We start from the raw sequence: 16,750 nt of genomic DNA on the forward strand, positions 1-16,750 counted from the left end.
CAAGCCAGGCTTTAGCAATATGTGAACCGTAAACTTCCTGATGTTCAAGCTGGTTTTAGAAAAGGCAGAGGAACCAGAGATCAAATTGCCAACATCCGCTGGATCATCGAAAAAGCAAGAGAGTTCCAGAAAGGCATCTATTTCTGCTTTATTGACTATGCCAAAGCCTTTGACTGTGTGGATCACAATCAACTGTGGAAAATTCTGAAAGACATGGGAATACCAGACCACCTGATCTGCCTCTTGAGAAATTTGTATGCAGGTCAGGAAGCAACAGTTAGAACTGGACACGGAACAACAGACTGGTTCCAAATAGGAAAAGGAGTTTGTCAAGGCTGTATATTGTCACCCTGTTTATTTAACTTATATGCAGAGTACATCATGAGAAACGCTGGACTGGAAGAAACACAAGCTGGAATCAAGATTGCTGGGAGAAATATCAATAACCTCAGATATGCAGATGATACCACCCTTATGGCAGAAAGTGAAGAGGAACTCAAAAGCCTCTTGATGAAAGTGAAAGTGGAGAGTGAAAAAGTTGGCTTAAAGCTCAACATTCAGAAAACGAAGATCATGGCATCCGGTCCCATCACTTCATGGGAAATAGATGGGGAAACAGTGGAAACAGTGTCAGACTTTATTTTTCTGGGCTCCAAAATCACTACAGATGGTGACTGCAGCCATGAAATTAAAAGACACTTACTCCTTGGAAGGTAAGTTATGACCAACCTAGATAGCATATTCAAAAGCAGCGACATTACTTTGCCAACAAAGGTTCGTCTAGTCAAGGCTATGGTTTTTCCAGTGGTCACGTATGGATGTGAGAGTTGGACTGGGAAGAAGGCTGAGCGCCGAAGAATTGATGCTTTTGAACTGTGGTGTTGGAGAAGACTCTTGAGAGTCCCTTGGACTGCAAGGAGATCCAACCAGTCCATTCTGAAGGAGAACAGCCCTAGGATTTCTTTGGAAGGAATGATGCTAAAGCTGAAACTCCAGTACTTTGGCCACCTCTTGGGAAGAGTTGACTCATTGGAAAAGACTGTGATGCTGGGAGGGATTGCGGGCAGGAGGAGAAGGGGACGACAGAGGATGAGATGGCTGGATGGCATCACTGACTCCATGGACGTGAGTCTGAGTGAACTTCAAGAGTTGGTGATGGACAGGGAGGCCTGGCGTGCTGCGATTCATGGGGTCGCAAAGAGTCAGACATGACTGAGCGACTGATCTGATCTGATCTGATCTGATTCCCCTTTCAGAGCTTGGACACCAGAAGTGTTGTACAACCAACAAGTAAATTTACATCTTCAACAGTGGTTGGTAGCCCTTAGAAATTTCAAAGTAGGAAAAGCAAAAAGCCTTAATAGTCATTGTTCAGCAGCATTTCAGGAGTCGACTTGACACTTCTCACTGGTACTTTGCCTTGATTACGTCATTCTCTTTCTCTATTGTTTTGAAAATTGTTCCTAAGTACACCTGAAAGGGCTTCTCCCAGGAGGTGCTAGTGGTAAAGAATTCAGTTGCCAAGGCAGGATAAGCAAGTTTCCATCCTTGGGTGAGGAATATCCTCTGGAGGAGGAAATGGCAACATACTCCAGTATTCTTGCCTGAAAAACCCCATGGACAAGAGGAGCTGGGCGGGCTACAGTCTATGGGATTGCAAAGAGTCGGATGCGACTGAGCGCAGAGCACAGGTACACCCGAAACTCACACAGCATTGTAAATCACCTGAACGCCAATGCAATTTTTTTTTAATGAAAAAGCTATAAAAATTAGTTCTTAGGGTGTTACGTGGATGTTATATTCCATGATCGTGTTGTTACACCAGAAGGCAACAGCCAGAGTAATTTCTCTTCTAAAGTAAGATCACTAGTGCTATTTTTATATAAAGAAAATGAATATTAAGTAATACAGTATCTAGTTACCTAAAGGGTTGAGAGATTGGATCAAACATATAATTATTTTGATGCAAGTCCCTTGAAATTTTATGTGATGAAGGCAAAATTTTGGGCTAACAGAATACCTCTTTATTTTTCAGACATTCTGAAGTTTTGTAGACACAGTAAAATACTCATTTAAAAATAATGTAAAATGTATATCACAATATGTAATCTTTTCCAGGTGCTCTTGCATTACTCTTTTATTCGAAAAGGGGGCAGAGCACGCCCTTTGGAAGGACGACATAGCCCACACCGATTAGAACCAAATGGGGCAAAAGTGGCGGGCGAGTTGCCTCCCTTAGCCCTTGAGTCTCAGCATGCGGTCATCGTAACACGTCAGCAAGCGAAGTGACATACTTGCAGGCACCAGGACGCTTCCAAAGCCAACTATCAAAGACCGAAAAGTGGGTGATGTTCCAATTTCTGAAAATTCCTGCCCCTTCCCACTAATAGTTGGAATAATCCTCCCACTTATTAGCCTATGAAATCACCCAGTTCATAAAAACTAACCACCCCATATTTCAAGGTCACTCTTACCTTCTGAGATGGCCCATACGCTGTCTATGGAATGTGTTTATCTCTAAATAAACCCATTTCTTCCCTGGGTGAAGATCCCTTTATCAGATGATAAAGTGTCTGCCAACATTGCGGGAGACCCAGGTTCAATCCCCGGGTGGGGAAGATCTCTTGGAGAAGGAAATGGCAACCCACTCCAGTATTTGTGCCTAAAAAATCCCATGGACAGAGGAGCCTGGTAGGCTATAGTCCATGGGGTCACAAAGAGTTGAACACGACTTCACTTTCACTTTTCTTACCTAAAAACAAAAAACAATCCCCCCTCATTTAAAAGTAATGTAAAATGTATGTAAAATATACATATATTACAATATGTAATGTTTTCCAGATACTTTTGCATTACTCTTTTATTCTAACACTATTTTGTGAGCTTGAGATTATTATTTGTGTTTGGTACTGAGTCTTACAAAAGTCTTAAGAGCAACAGGTTAACACAGAAAAGCCTCATCTTCTGAGCCTCAGTGGTACAATGCCAGGGGGAGGTTTCTTTTATTATATTAGGCTACCCTGTGGTCTCTCAGCTGGTAAAGAATCTGCCCGCATTGCGGGAGACCTGGGTTCAATCCCTGGGTTTGGAAGATCCCCTGGAGAAGGGAAAGGCTCCCCACTCCAGGATTCTGGCCTGGGGGATTCCATGGACTGTCCATGGGGTCGCAAAGAGTCGGACACGACTGAGTGACTTTCACTCTTTCCTTTCCAGTGAAACGACCTGTTGGCCTAGACGGCAGGGTGAACCTTTGTTGATTTTTCCTCTCCCCTGTCTTCCTGCTGCTTGGCCTCAGACTTGGGTGCTGTCAAGGGAAACTCCCTTCAGCACAGGGTGAACAAAGCCTTCTCAGCCTTCTGACCCAACAGGAGAACCTCAGGAACTGGAAAGCACCAGGGAGGTTCTGGAGAGGGAGGGTCTTAGGAAAATAACCAGATAGGGTTGTTTATGAACTCCCGAGATCACCCCTGAGCCACAGATGAGTGGAAATGACTCTACACAGCAAGACTTCGAGAACTGAACTAAGAGATAAATTGCTTTTCAGGTGCCAGACTGGCCACAGGGTGCTGGAACACGTGTGGAATGCATCTGAATATCCCATTTTTGCTTTGAAATATCCCTTCTCACGGAAAATGGAACTGACATTGAAACTACAACATGAAGGGGTGGTGGAGGTAAGAGAATTTCTTTGACTCTAATAACCAGAGAAATCACGGCGACTTGGGGTGATAGGAACCATGGCAGAGAAGCAGGATGGGGGGACAGATGGTCAAGATTTGGGGAGAGCTGGAACGCTGCTGATGCCCCAGCTGGACCACTTTCTCGGGCAGTGGGTCTTAAACTTTATTAAGTATCAGGGTCACTTGGAAGGCTTGTGGAAACAGGTTGCTGAGCTCCACCTCCTCCAGTTTCTGACTGAGTAGGTCTGGGGTGGGGCCCGAGAGTTCACACTTGTAACGGCTTTCGAGGTGACCTGGGTGGTCGTGGCCACGGAAACGCACTTCGAGGGTCCCTGCTGTCAAGGAGCATTGCAGAGGGACCAGCTTGGTTCCAGGTGCAGATTACTAATTGGAATAAGCGAGACACCAGATAGAATCCTGTGTGACTTAACATTTCCGTCTAACAGTTAGGTGTTCAGTGTTACACACACACACACAGTTTAGGCCCTAACCCAAGCTGAAGAGACTTCCCTGGTGGTCCAGTGATCAAGCATCCACCTGCCAGGGCAGGGGGCATCAGTTCAATCTCTGGACCGGAAACTAAGACCCCACATGCTGTGGAGCAACTAGGCCCGGGCCCCACGCCTGAGCCCGCGGCCTGGAGCTCTGGGCAGCAGAGAAGCCTCCGCAAGGAGAAGCCCGTACGCAGCTAGAGAGTAGCCCCTGCTCAGGGCAACTAGAGAAGGCCTGCGGGTGGTTACAAAGACCCAGTGCAGCCAAAAATGAACAGATAAACGAACAAATCAGGAATAATACATATATGTTAAAAAAAAAGAAAAATAAACAAAAAATATATAACACATACATGTAAAAACCCCCCAAAACAAAAATAAACAAAATAAGAAATAATAGATATATGTAAAAAATAAACAAACAAGTAATAAATAATACATGTATGTAAAAAACCCTCCAAAACAAAAATAAGAAATAATACATATATGTAAAAAAAAAAAACCAAAACAAAAATAAATAAACACATAAGAAATGATACATATATGTAAAAGCAACCCTCACGCTGCCCCCAGGAGCAGCCCCTTCTTTCTGCTCCCCCTCCTCCCCCCACACTCACTCCTCACTGTCCCCCTTTCCTCCTCTGGGAGCTGTTGCAACAAGTGTGCAAAGAATGTCTGTGTCTCCCCGACCTCAGGAACAGCTCCTTCCGTCTCCCCGCCACCTCCTTCTCCTTCCGTCTCCCCGCCACCTCCTTCTCCTTCCCTTCCCTCGTCCCTTTCCCGTCTCTCCATTCTACTTCTGCCTTATCTTAGATGCACTTACAAAGCATAGTTGGAATTTCCATGAGAACAACTCCAATTCTCAGCACAGTGGTGACTCAGAAGAGGTCAGAGACTTTCTTCAAATAATTATTAAATTGTTGCAACATCGGACGCCTGGTTCCGTCGCCTATAGATACTCATAATACCTTTCGGCTCACTTCTCAGCCATACATTGCTGACTTTCCCAGGTGAAGAATGGGTCTAGGTGGGGTTCACTGATTCAGTTCCAGTTTTTGTAAACTGAACGTACCACATATATCCATTAAGATAGATCGGTGTCTAGAAAATCAAATGAAAGAGCACTTTTATTCGCAGTGAAACCCACCCGCCTAACAGTGGGTGCGGCTACTACACAAGCTGGCCTCTGTGCTTTTTTGTTCTTGGGATTTGGAAAGAAAGAGGCAGAACTTGAGAAAGATAACAGATGAGCTAGTTTCAGCAAGTTCCATGAGAAACAGGAAAGAATCCTTTTGAATGTCAAAAAAGAATTACATTTACAATCTTTCTGACATCAGGAAGAAAAGAATGAGCTTGTTCCGATTCTCTTCATAATTTTCCTTTTTAGAAAAATATCCGTAAATAAAACTTTCTCAACCTACCCATATAAACAGCACATCTGAACTTAATGATCAGAAATAATGGAGCCGTCTTAGGTGCAAAAAAAAGTACATTAATTGTATTATTAAAAAACTGGACACACCTAAAACATTCAGTTTGGGTAGCATGGTTTGACTCTGTATTAATCAGCTCTTGCTTCGAAGATGTTGTGTAGCAAACCAGTCCCAAACCCAGTGACCTATAAGCGTGAATATACTTATTTACTTAAAACAATTGTGCCGGTGACTGTGGGCCAGTGTGGGTTGCTCTGATCCAAGCTGCAGGCAGCACAGGCTTGTCTTCAGACTGGGTTTCGTCTTCTGCACACGCGTTGTTTTTGGTCCAGAGTGAAGCGTCATGCTTCCTGGGGTGTGGTTTTCTCATTGTGATACAGGAAGGTAACGGGATTAGTCAAACCAAGTCAGCGTGTCTGAAATCTGTGCCCCATCGTGTATGCTAACCTTCCATTGGTCAGAGAGAGTCACATGACCAAGACCAGCATCCAGGGAGCCTGCCAGCTTGCCCTGCCCAGTCCAGGGTGCAGCCAGGGCGGGGAGAGCGTGCAGAGCTGAGAATGACAGTCTGCATCTAGGACACACCTCAACAATCACATAATGAGATGTGTGTGTGATTGAGAAAGCTCAGTGGATAAGTCGTGTCCAACTCTCTGTGACCCTGTGGACTGTAGCCCACCAGGTTTCTCTGTCCACGAAATTTCCCAGGCAAGAGTACTGGAGTGGGTTGCCATTTCCTCCTCCAGGGGTCTTCCTGATCTGGAGATCTAATCCGCTGTCTCCTGCGTTGCAGGTGGATTCTTTACCATTGCACCACCTGATAAGCCCACATGATGAGATATTTTTCTTAAAAAAAAAAACACAAAAAAACCCCCACAACTTTTTATTGTGGGTATTGTTAAAATGCTGAAGCTGAAACTCCAATTCTTTGGCTACCTGATGCGAAGAGCTGACTCACTGGAAAAGACCCTGATGCTGGGAAAGATTGAGGGCAGGAGGAGAAGGGGATGGCAGAGGATGAGATGGCTGGATGGCATTGCTGACTCAATGGACATGAGTTTGAGTAAACTCTGGGAGTTGGTGATGGACAGGGAGGTCTGGCGTGCTGCAGTCCATGGGGGTCACAAAGAGTCGGACACAACTGAGAGACTGAACTGAACTCAACTGAATGTCAAAATATGCAAATAGCAAGAGAAGTCCAGGGAACCCCTAAGGGCCTTCACTCAGCCCCAGCAGTCATCAACACGGGCTTCCCTTCCTTTATCTGAATTTCCATTCACCCACCCCCCACCCCAGTTGGGTTATTTTAACTCCTAGATATCATTGAGGAGACAGAAATGGCAACCCACTCCAGTGTTCTTTGCCGGGAGCTGGTGAGGCATTCCACTCGTGACAAAGGTCATGAGGAAGGAGGCTCGGCATACGCAAAGGCGGGATCGAGCCTCAGGAGTCCGCCCGGATATTCTCGAGCATCTACCCCCCAAAAAACCAGAGTCTGCCTACTTTATTGCTTTGTGCTCTCACCTCTGACTTTACTGGGGGCTGTCCCCTACCACCATCTCGCTCTCTCTGTCAAAGAGTTAACTTACAGCTCCAATTAATAAAGTTCCTGGGCAATTAGGAGTGTTTAAATCCAAACCCCCCAGATGGCTCTCTAACTCACCTGACAAGTTTACCCGGACTCCTATAACTATGCATACGATTGTTTACAGTCTCCCAGCCTCAAGAGGCACGGGAAGCTTAAGATATTCAAATAGCTTAGAACCTCTCAGAGAGTTAGAAACTGTCAGAATAAACTAGTAAAGGATTTCATTGATGAGCCAGTGCTTGCTGCCAAGTTTCCACATCCCCTGTATTGTATCCTTGAATGTGTATTAATTAATATAGTTGGTATGTAGAAAAAATAAGTAGTGGCCTTGGTGCTAGCAACTTTAGACCCTTAAGGTAATACATTCTTTCCTTTGTTGTAAACCCATTACACATCCTCCCTATAGGAATGCAATTTTATCTTTGGAAGATGGCGCCAAACCTTAAAATAATTACTCTTAGAGAAAATAAGTCTTTGTTGATAAGTCCTTGTCAAGAGTCATAAAATGTTAGTAGGCCTTCTGGCCAGAAGATGATGTAAATCACCTAAACCATTTGTATACGATAAATTTGCAGGAAAGAAACCCTGGTTTTTGATAAGAATCAAAGACTGCTGACTTTGCATCCCCTATTATCCTCTATGTGTAACTTAGGGTATAAAAGCCCCTGTTAAAAATAAAGCTATGGGCCTTGCTCACCAACGCTTGGTCTCCCCATGTCATTCTTTCCTTTAACTTCCGGCTGAAGTCTCCATCTGGAGCGTGGATATCCTCTGCGACCACTTATTTGCCTGGGCTTCTAAGACCCACTCGAGAAGGTGTCTAAGGTGGGGCACCTTCCGCTATTCGAGAGGGCGCCTGCGGCCTCCGTGGTCAGAGCTAACCTGGTGTCACGGGTTATATTGATTTTCTGTGTAAACCAAGCTACTCAGCCTCTTTTCTCCACTGAATTTTCCTACTGAGCTATCCTCATTCTATTACTCTTTATATCTCTAATTACCATTTGAATAGGTCGCCGACGCCGTCTCCCCTTCGAATACCCTGGATCAGCCGGGGCTGGTCCTCGGCAGTTCTTGCCTGGAGAATGCCAGGGATGGGGGGGCCTGGTGGGCTGCCGTCTATGGGGCCGCACAGAGTCGGACACAACTGAAGTGACTTAGCAGATATCATATACTATAGGATCTATATGTAAGAGAATTTTAATAAAACATTGGCCATGATCTCTCAAACAATAATTTCTTAAGAACATGATGGAATCTTAGTTATAAAAACCTATGTCAATTGTAGGTTTGAACGACGCAGGAAATGAACACAGCTTTTCGTGAAAGAGGATAACGTATTATTACAGGTACATTAAAAGTATGCTATATAAGAGATCAAGTGGAAATTTAACAAAATGCTAATAACAGTTGTTCTTGAGTAGTGGGAATAAAGATGAATTTTAATAACTTTTAATTTCTAGTCACTTATGCACTTTCTTTAATAATTATGGACTACTTTTATAATGATGACAAATGTCAGTTCAAACATAAATTTAAATTCCTGGGCAAGGCAGCTTACCTGTTTGGATATGCAGTCTCCCCTAATAGTCCTGTAACTAGTTTACTGTAAAGGAAGCACAAAAAAGTAGAAAGAGAAATACACTTGCCATCAAAGGACCTTGGGCAGACCACTCAGACTCTCAGAACCTAGGTGGACTCCCCATTTGTCAAATAAGGATAATGTAAGAGCAAGCTAGAAACATTTTGTTCTTGAGGCTTAAGTACATGTGAAAACATTTTGTAAATGGAAACGTGCTATACAGTTGGAAGATAGTACTACTATTTCTGAGACCAGATTCCAAGCTAGGACCCGAAGGCCGATAACCATGATAGCATGTTTTAGACGGCAGGCTCTGAGAAGCTGTCTCGTTCTTTCATTTCACGTGGTCAGTTGGAAAGAGCACTGGGCTGATGACAGGGTGGGCCAGGGTTCTAAGTCTGGTGTTGTCACTGACAGGTGCTGGAACCTTCTAAGAGTCCTGCCCGCTTTTTTTTGTTGTTTTTTTTTTTGTAAAAATTAGAAGTTTGGATTAGATAATGTTCAAAGGTTTGAACATTTGCTTCCAGGCATTAGGTTGATTTGTTTACATCTGCTGGGTTGATATTCACACAAATCTTTGCAAATATGGTGAGAGGGAATGGACCAGTTAAAACATGGAATCCAAGTTTTCATAAAGCAGATGTGGATTATGGAGTTTCATATTTAGAACCACACAATGCACTGAAACATCATTTGTTTGAGAACTTGTGAGCTGCCTTCAGCATGAGCTGGACTTAATCAGAGCACTTAAGTTGACAGACAGCCTGCCCCTTACTAGCTGAGTGACCTTGGGCAAATCCCTTAAGTGTCTTGATGATCCATTTCTCAGTCTGACAAATGTACGTTATAACGTTTGTTTCATAGGGATTCTGTTAAGAGGATAAAGATGGTAATATTCTTGAAAGAGCTATGCATGTGGGAAAGTACTGTACACACACAAGATTTCTACTCTGACGGTCGGGGGGTGAGTCATCTGAAAATACAGCATGTCCTGTTCTCACTTGTCTTAATGAGTGAAGCTGGTAAAGGGAGTCACCAAAGGCCATGGGTATTTTTTAAAAAGTAAACAAAAGAAATAATTAGTTTCAAAAGCTTACAAGAACCAGAAATGGGTGTTGGAGTTTTGAATGCTGACACAGGAGCAAGAGATTTGTCAGGAGACCAGGGCTTCAGCTCAGTAATTACCACTCCCTGGATTATTACCCTGAGCCTTATTAAACAGAGTTAGAACCCTTAGAGATATGTATAAGAGCAAGCTATAATAATTATCCGGGGACACTGTGTGACCTCAAGACATAATTATCAGACTCAAGAAAAAAGTTGAATTTGTGTTACATTAACAAAGAGAACTCTGATAATAACTGGGCACAAAAGATTCAGCACACATCTAAATAAAAATGCCAGTTCTCAAATATTGGGGTCAATAGTTCAGAGATGTTTTCTTGTTTCATGCATCGGCACAACTCTTTTAAGACTGCACGGTGTATATTCTTTTCCCTCTTTCTCATGTCTTACAAAGCCTTAGTATTCTGGTTATTTTATTCCTTGTAATCTTGATGTCTTGGGAAAATATAATTTTTTTTTCCTCTAATGGTAAAATAAGCAATTCTCTTAGTTCCTCCTGGCAGTCCAAATGTCCATCTCTCTTTTGGAGTGTGCTCCCCTAATCATTTTCCTAGACAACTCCAGCTCATCTTTCCTCAGGCGCTCCGATGCCGCAGCCTCTGCAGGCTCCTGTGGCTAACCCAGCGTCTCACCGTACTTGATGTGCGTTTCAGTTTAGCCCTTGTTGCCTCAGATCACGGTGATTGGTTATCATGTTGTTACCCTCTCTGGCCTGGTAGTTCCTTAAAGAGAGAACATGTCTTTTTCCATCTTTAGGTCTCACAATCTCACACTTTGATGTTGAATATGGGATGACATCAGAAGAGGGAATGGAAGAACCCAGTGGCTGAACACGTGGTCTGATTTTTTAAGGATATTTGGCTGCTCCAGCTCTTAGGTGGGGCACACAGAATCTTTGATCTTTGTTGCGGCCAGCCAGGGATCAAGCCTTCTGCATGGCAGGTGTGGAGTCTTAGCCACTGGACCACCAGGGAAGTCCCACCTAGCCTAATTTTTGCCCTGCATCTCTTCTCTGAAATGGATGGATGTTCAAAAGACAGAACTAAGAAAAGAAATCTCATCTCTTTTCTTGCTTCCTTAGTGGTAAATTCAGACTGAAATTGAAGAAAGTAGGGAAAACCACTAGACCATTCAGGTATGACCTAAATCAAATCCCTTATGATTATACAGTGGAAGTGAGAAATAGATTTAAGGGCCTAGATCTGATAGATAAGAGTGCCTGATGAACTATGGAATGAGGTTCGTGACATTGTACAGGAGACAGGGATCAAGACCATCCCCATGGAAAAGAAATGCAAAAAAGCAAAATGGCTGTCTGGGGAGGCCTTACAAATAGCTGTGAAAAGAAGAGAAGCAAAAAGCAAAGGAGAAAAGGAAAGATATAAACATCTGAATGCAGAGTTCCAAAGAATAGCAAGAAGCGATAAGAAAGCCTTCTTCAGCGATCAATGCAAATAAATAGAGGAAAACAACAGAATGGGAAAGACTAGAGATCTCTTCAAGAAAACTAGAGATACCAAAGGAAGATTTCATGCAAAGATGGGCTCAATAAAGGACAGTAATGGTATGGACCTAACAGAAGCAGAAGATATTAAGAAGAGATGGCAAGGATACACAGAAGAACTATACAAAAAAGATCTTCATGACCCAGATAATCACGATGATGTGATCACTGACCTAGAGCCAGACATCCTGGAATGTGAAGTCAAGTGGGCCTTAGAAAGCATCACTACGAACAAAGCTAGTGGAGGTGATAGAATTCCAGTTGAGCTATTTCAAATTCTGAAAGATGATACTGTGAAAGTGTTGCACTCAATATGCCAGCAAATTTGGAAAACTCAGCAGTGGCCACAGGACTGGAAAAGGTCAGTTTTCATCCTAATCCCAAAGAAAGGCAATGCCAAAGAATGCTCAAACTATCGCACAATTGCAGTCATCTCACACACTAGTAAAGTAATGCTCAAAATTCTCCAAGCCAGGCTTCAGCAATACGTGAACCGTGAACTTCCTGATGTTCAAGGTGGTTTTAGAAAAGGCAGAGGAACCAGAGATCAAATTGCCAACATCTGCTGGATCATCAAAAAAGCAAGAGAGTTCCAGAAAAACATCTATTTCTGCTTTATTGACTATGCCAAAGCCTTTGACTGTGTGGATCACAATAAACTGTGGAAAATTCTGGAAGAGATGGGAATACCAGACCACCTGACCTGCCTCTTGAGAAACCTCTATGCAGGTCAGGAAGCAACAGTTAGAACTGGACATGGAACAACAGACTGGTTCCAAATAGGAAAAGGAGTATGTCAAGGCTGTATATTGTCACCCTGCTTATTTAACTTGTATGCAGAGTACATAATGAGAAACGCTGGGCTGGAAGAAGCACAAGCTGGAATCAAGATTGCCGGGAGAAATATCAATAACCTCAGATATGCAGATGATACCACCCTTATGGCAGAAAGTGAAGAGGAACTCAAAAGCCTCTTGATGAAAGTGAAAGAGGAGAGTGAAAAAGTTGGCTTAAAGCTCAACATTCAGAAAATGAAGATCATGGCATCTGGTCCCATCACTTCATGGGAAACAGATGGGGAAACAGTGTAAACAGTGTCAGACTTTATTTTTGGGGCCTCCAAAATCACTGCAGATGGTGACTGCAACCATGAAATTAAAAGACGCTTACTCCTTGGAAGGAAAGTTATGACCAACCTAGATAGCATATTGAAAATCAAAGACATTACTTTGCCAACAAAGGTCTGTCTAGTCAAGGCTTGAATTGAATGAAAAGAATTGATGCTTTTGAACTGTGGTGTTGGAGAAGACTCTTGAGAGTCCCTTGGACTGCAAGGAGATCCAACCAGTCCATTCTGAAGGAGATCAGCCCTGGGATTTCTTTGGAAGGACTGATGTTGAAGCTGAAACTCCAATACTTCGGCCACCTCATGGGAAGAGTTGACTCATTGGAAAAGACTCTGATGCTGGGAGGGATTGGGGGCAGGAGGAGAAGGGGACAACAGAGGATGAGATGGCTGGATGGCATCACTGACTCGATGGACGTGGGTCTGGGTGAACTCTGGGAGTTGGTGATGGACAGGGAGGCCTGGTGTGCTACGATTCATGGGGTCACACAGAGCTGGACATGACTGAGCAACTGAGCTGAACTGAACTGAACTTAGTGGTAAAGAATCCGCCTGCCAATGCAAGAGACCTGGGTTTCATCCCTGGGTCAGAAAGATCCCCTGGAGAAAGAAATGGCAACCCACTGCAGTATTCTTGACTGGAGAATCCCATGGACAGAAAAGCCTGGCAGGTTACAGTCCATGGGGTTGCAAAGAGTCAGACACGACTTAGTGACTAAACCGCAAGAAGAACCATCCCCCATTTTACTCCAGTCCTTCCTTCCTTTTATCTTTCCCCACTTCTTGCTTGTAATAAGTAAAATGGTTCATTGTCAAAAAATAAAGCAATATGGATTAGGACCTAAAGGACAAAATAAATAATCATGATTAGATGCTGATATAAATACATTTGAATAAAATTAAAGAGGGAGAACAGACAAATGTCCCAAACAGTAGATACTTCCTTCTCAATCTGGGGGAGAATAACTCTGTATTATATGGACATGAGTTTGAGCAAACTCCGGGACATAGTGGAAGACAGGGAAGCCTGGGGTGCTGCAGTCCATGGGATCGCAAAGAGTCAGACTCGACTGAGCGACTGAATAACAAACTCTATATTCCTCAAGCGTGAAAGTAAGTGGTGACTTCCTTCCCAAAAAACCAACATGGAAAGGGAGGAAAAAAGGTAAGTTTACACTGGAGCACATGACAAATGCAACCTCCATCCGTTGATCAAAGTCAATGTCAACAGTGAAGCCATGTTTTCAGTATGTGCCCTTGACACAACGTGGTTAGAATGATGCTTCACCTCCGTGTCTTTCTTCCCAAAACCCAGAACCCTTTGTCTCACTGTCAGAAAAATTCAATCTGAAGGAAATTCTTCAAAATACCTGGCCAGAACGTCTCAAAACTGTCAAGGTTATTCAAAATAAGCAAAGTCTGAGAAACTCACGGCCAAGAAGAACCTTACGGGACACCACAACTGAGTATTATGTGGTATCAGGTGGATGGGACGCTTGGACAGAAAAAGGTAGCATGTGAAGAAAGTATGGAATTTAGTTCTCAAGAAATGTGTCAATACTGGTTAACTAGTAATGACAAATGTACTTTAATCACATTAACGATAGGGGAAACTGAGGGTAGTGTATAGACACTCCCAGTCTTTTCTAAAGCAGATATGCCCCTGGGACTTCCCTGGTGGCACCATGGCTAAGACTCCAAGCTCCCGGTGCAGGGGGCCCAGGCTGGACCCTTGGTCAGGGAACTGGATTCCACATGCTGCAATGAAGAGTTCCACGCCACAATTAGAGGTCCCGCACGCCACAGCTGTGACTGCACGGCCAAATAAAGAAATGTTTATTTAGAAAATAATAAATATTCCTCAGTTTATGTTATCATGTTGATCGCCTTTGTGGAAATTATTGCAGTCTATAATGATCTTTTCTGTTGTTTTAGCACCAGCATTCATTAGCAGGCTGACACAACATGTAAAGTAGGCAAAGACTGTTTTCACTGCATCTTTGGTTTCCTTACTTCTCCATATACCATGGAGCCCTGGTTAGAATTTAGAGCCACGGCTTCCTCCTAGAACTCAATAAGACATTGCATATAGGCCTGTTTCTTAATAGCATCTTTTTCTTGTTTTTTTTTTTTTTTTTTTTTGAGCAGAGAAAGGTTTATTTCAGGACCAAGCAAGGAGAACAAGTGGCTTGTGTTCAAAAATCCAACTCCTGTTAAGAGCATCTTCAGATCAGATCAGATCAGATCAGTTGCTCAGTCGTGTCCAACTCTTTGCGACCCAATGAATCGCAGCATCGCCAGGCCTCCCTGTCCAACACCAACTCCCGGAGTTCACTCAGACTCACATCCATCGAGTCAGTGACACCATCCAGCCATCTCATCCTCTGTTGTCCCCTTCTCCTCCTGCCCCCAATCCCTCCCAGCATCAGAGTCTTTTCCAATGAGTCAACTCTTCGCATGAGGTGGCCAAAGTACTGGAGTTTCAGCTTTAGCATCATTCCTTCCAAAGAAATCCTAGGGCTGTTCTCCTTCAGAATGGACTGGTTGGATCTCCTTGCAGTCCAAGGGACTCTCAAGAGTCTTCTCCAACACCACAGTTCAAAAGCATCAATTCTTCGGCACTCAGCCTTCTTCCCAGTCCAACTCTCACATCCATACATGACCACTGGAAAAACCATAGCCTTGATGGACAGGGAGGCCTGGCATGCTGCGATTCATGGGGTCGAAAAGAGTCTGACACGACTGAGCGATTGATCTGATCTGACTAGACGGACCTTTGTTGGCAAAGTAATGTCTCTGCTTTTCAATATGCTATCTAGGTTGGTCATAACTTTCCTTCCAAGGAGTAAGCATCTTTTAATTTCATGGCTGCAGTCACCATCTGCAGTGATTTTGGAGCCCCAAAAAATAAAGTCTTGCCGGGGTCCAGCCCCGGCTCATCCAGGGTATTCGAAGGAGAGACGGCGTCGGCGAGGATCAGGAAACAACTGCTTAATTAAACGTTAATTAAGGATATAAAGAGTAATAGAATGAGGATAGCTCAGTGAGGAAATTCAGTGGAGAAAAGAGGCTGAGTAGCTTGGTTTACACAGGAGACCAATAAAACTTCAAGACAAGAAGTTTGCACAACTTACGTAGGCCGCAGGCATCCTTCCATTCTCCTGCAGGAGAGGAGACACTGAGGCCTCCCCGGTCGGATCTTAGAAGCCCAGGCATAATTAGTAACCATGGTGGGTTCCGCACTCCAGATGGAGACTCAGCCAGAGTGAGAGAGAGAGCAACATGGGGAGACCAAGTTTCGGTGAACAAGGCCCGCACTTTATTTTCCAAAGTAGTTTTATACCTTAAGTTGTGCATAGAGGATAATGGGGGAAGGGGTAGAGTCTTGCAAGGACAGCAGTTCCTGATCCTAATCGAAGCCAGGCTTTCAAACTTATCATATGCAAAAGTTCAGGTGAATTACAGCATCTTCTGGCCAGGAGGCCTGTTAACATTTTAAGAAACTTATTTTTCTCTAAAGGTGATTATTCCAAAGTCAGGAGCCACCCTCCAAAAGCATTAGATAAAGTTGCATTCCTATAGGGCAAAGGTGTGGTGGGCTCAGTCAAGAAAAGAATTAACTCAAGGGTCCAAGGTTACAAACATTAAAGCTACTACTTACACCAATTATATTAATCAATACACTGCCAGGGACACAGCAGGTAAGGGATATGGAGACTTAGTAGCAAACATTGGCCCAATAAATGAAATACCCTTCACCAATACAATTTCTAATCAATCTTTTAACTACTGAAAGGACTCTGTGTTTAGACAGTTTAGAACATCTCATGCCTCTCACAGTTGGGAGGCTCTGAACAATCACATGTGGCCGGAAAAACCTATTCAGGCAGGCTAGAGGACTTCCAAAGGAGTTTGTAGGTTGAAACACTGTCACACCCAGGAATTATTAACTGGAGCTGTAAGCTAACTCTTTTTTTCAGAGAGAGGTAGTGGGGGACAGCCCCCCGTAAAGTCAGAGGTGTAGGTGAGAGCACAAAGCAGAAAGTAGGCAGACTCTGGTTTTGGGGGTAGATGCTCGAGAATTTCCAGGGGGACTCCTGAGGCTCAATCCCACCTTTGCGTATGCCAAGCCTCCTTCCTCATGACCTTTATCATGAGTGGAGCTCCTCACGCTGGCTCCCAGCAGTGATAGAATTCCAGTTGAGCTATTCTAGATCCTGAAAG

The 16,750-nt window shown here is 43.7% G+C and overlaps 1 long non-coding RNA gene across 1 annotated transcript in view; it reads left to right on the forward strand.

Annotated features, from left to right (window-relative positions):
* The window catches only part of LOC109569296 (uncharacterized), a 68,101-nt gene that overhangs the window by 17,565 nt on the left and 33,786 nt on the right, over positions 1-16,750 (forward strand). The window contains exons 2-3 of the long non-coding RNA XR_011560602.1: positions 2,119-2,341; positions 3,545-3,674. This is a non-coding gene — a long non-coding RNA (uncharacterized lncRNA). The remainder of the gene's footprint in view (positions 1-2,118; positions 2,342-3,544; positions 3,675-16,750) is intronic.

Source organism: Bos indicus, chromosome 15 (genome assembly GCF_029378745.1).
Source record: "Bos indicus isolate NIAB-ARS_2022 breed Sahiwal x Tharparkar chromosome 15, NIAB-ARS_B.indTharparkar_mat_pri_1.0, whole genome shotgun sequence".
NCBI classification, from domain to species: domain Eukaryota; kingdom Metazoa; phylum Chordata; class Mammalia; order Artiodactyla; family Bovidae; genus Bos; species Bos indicus.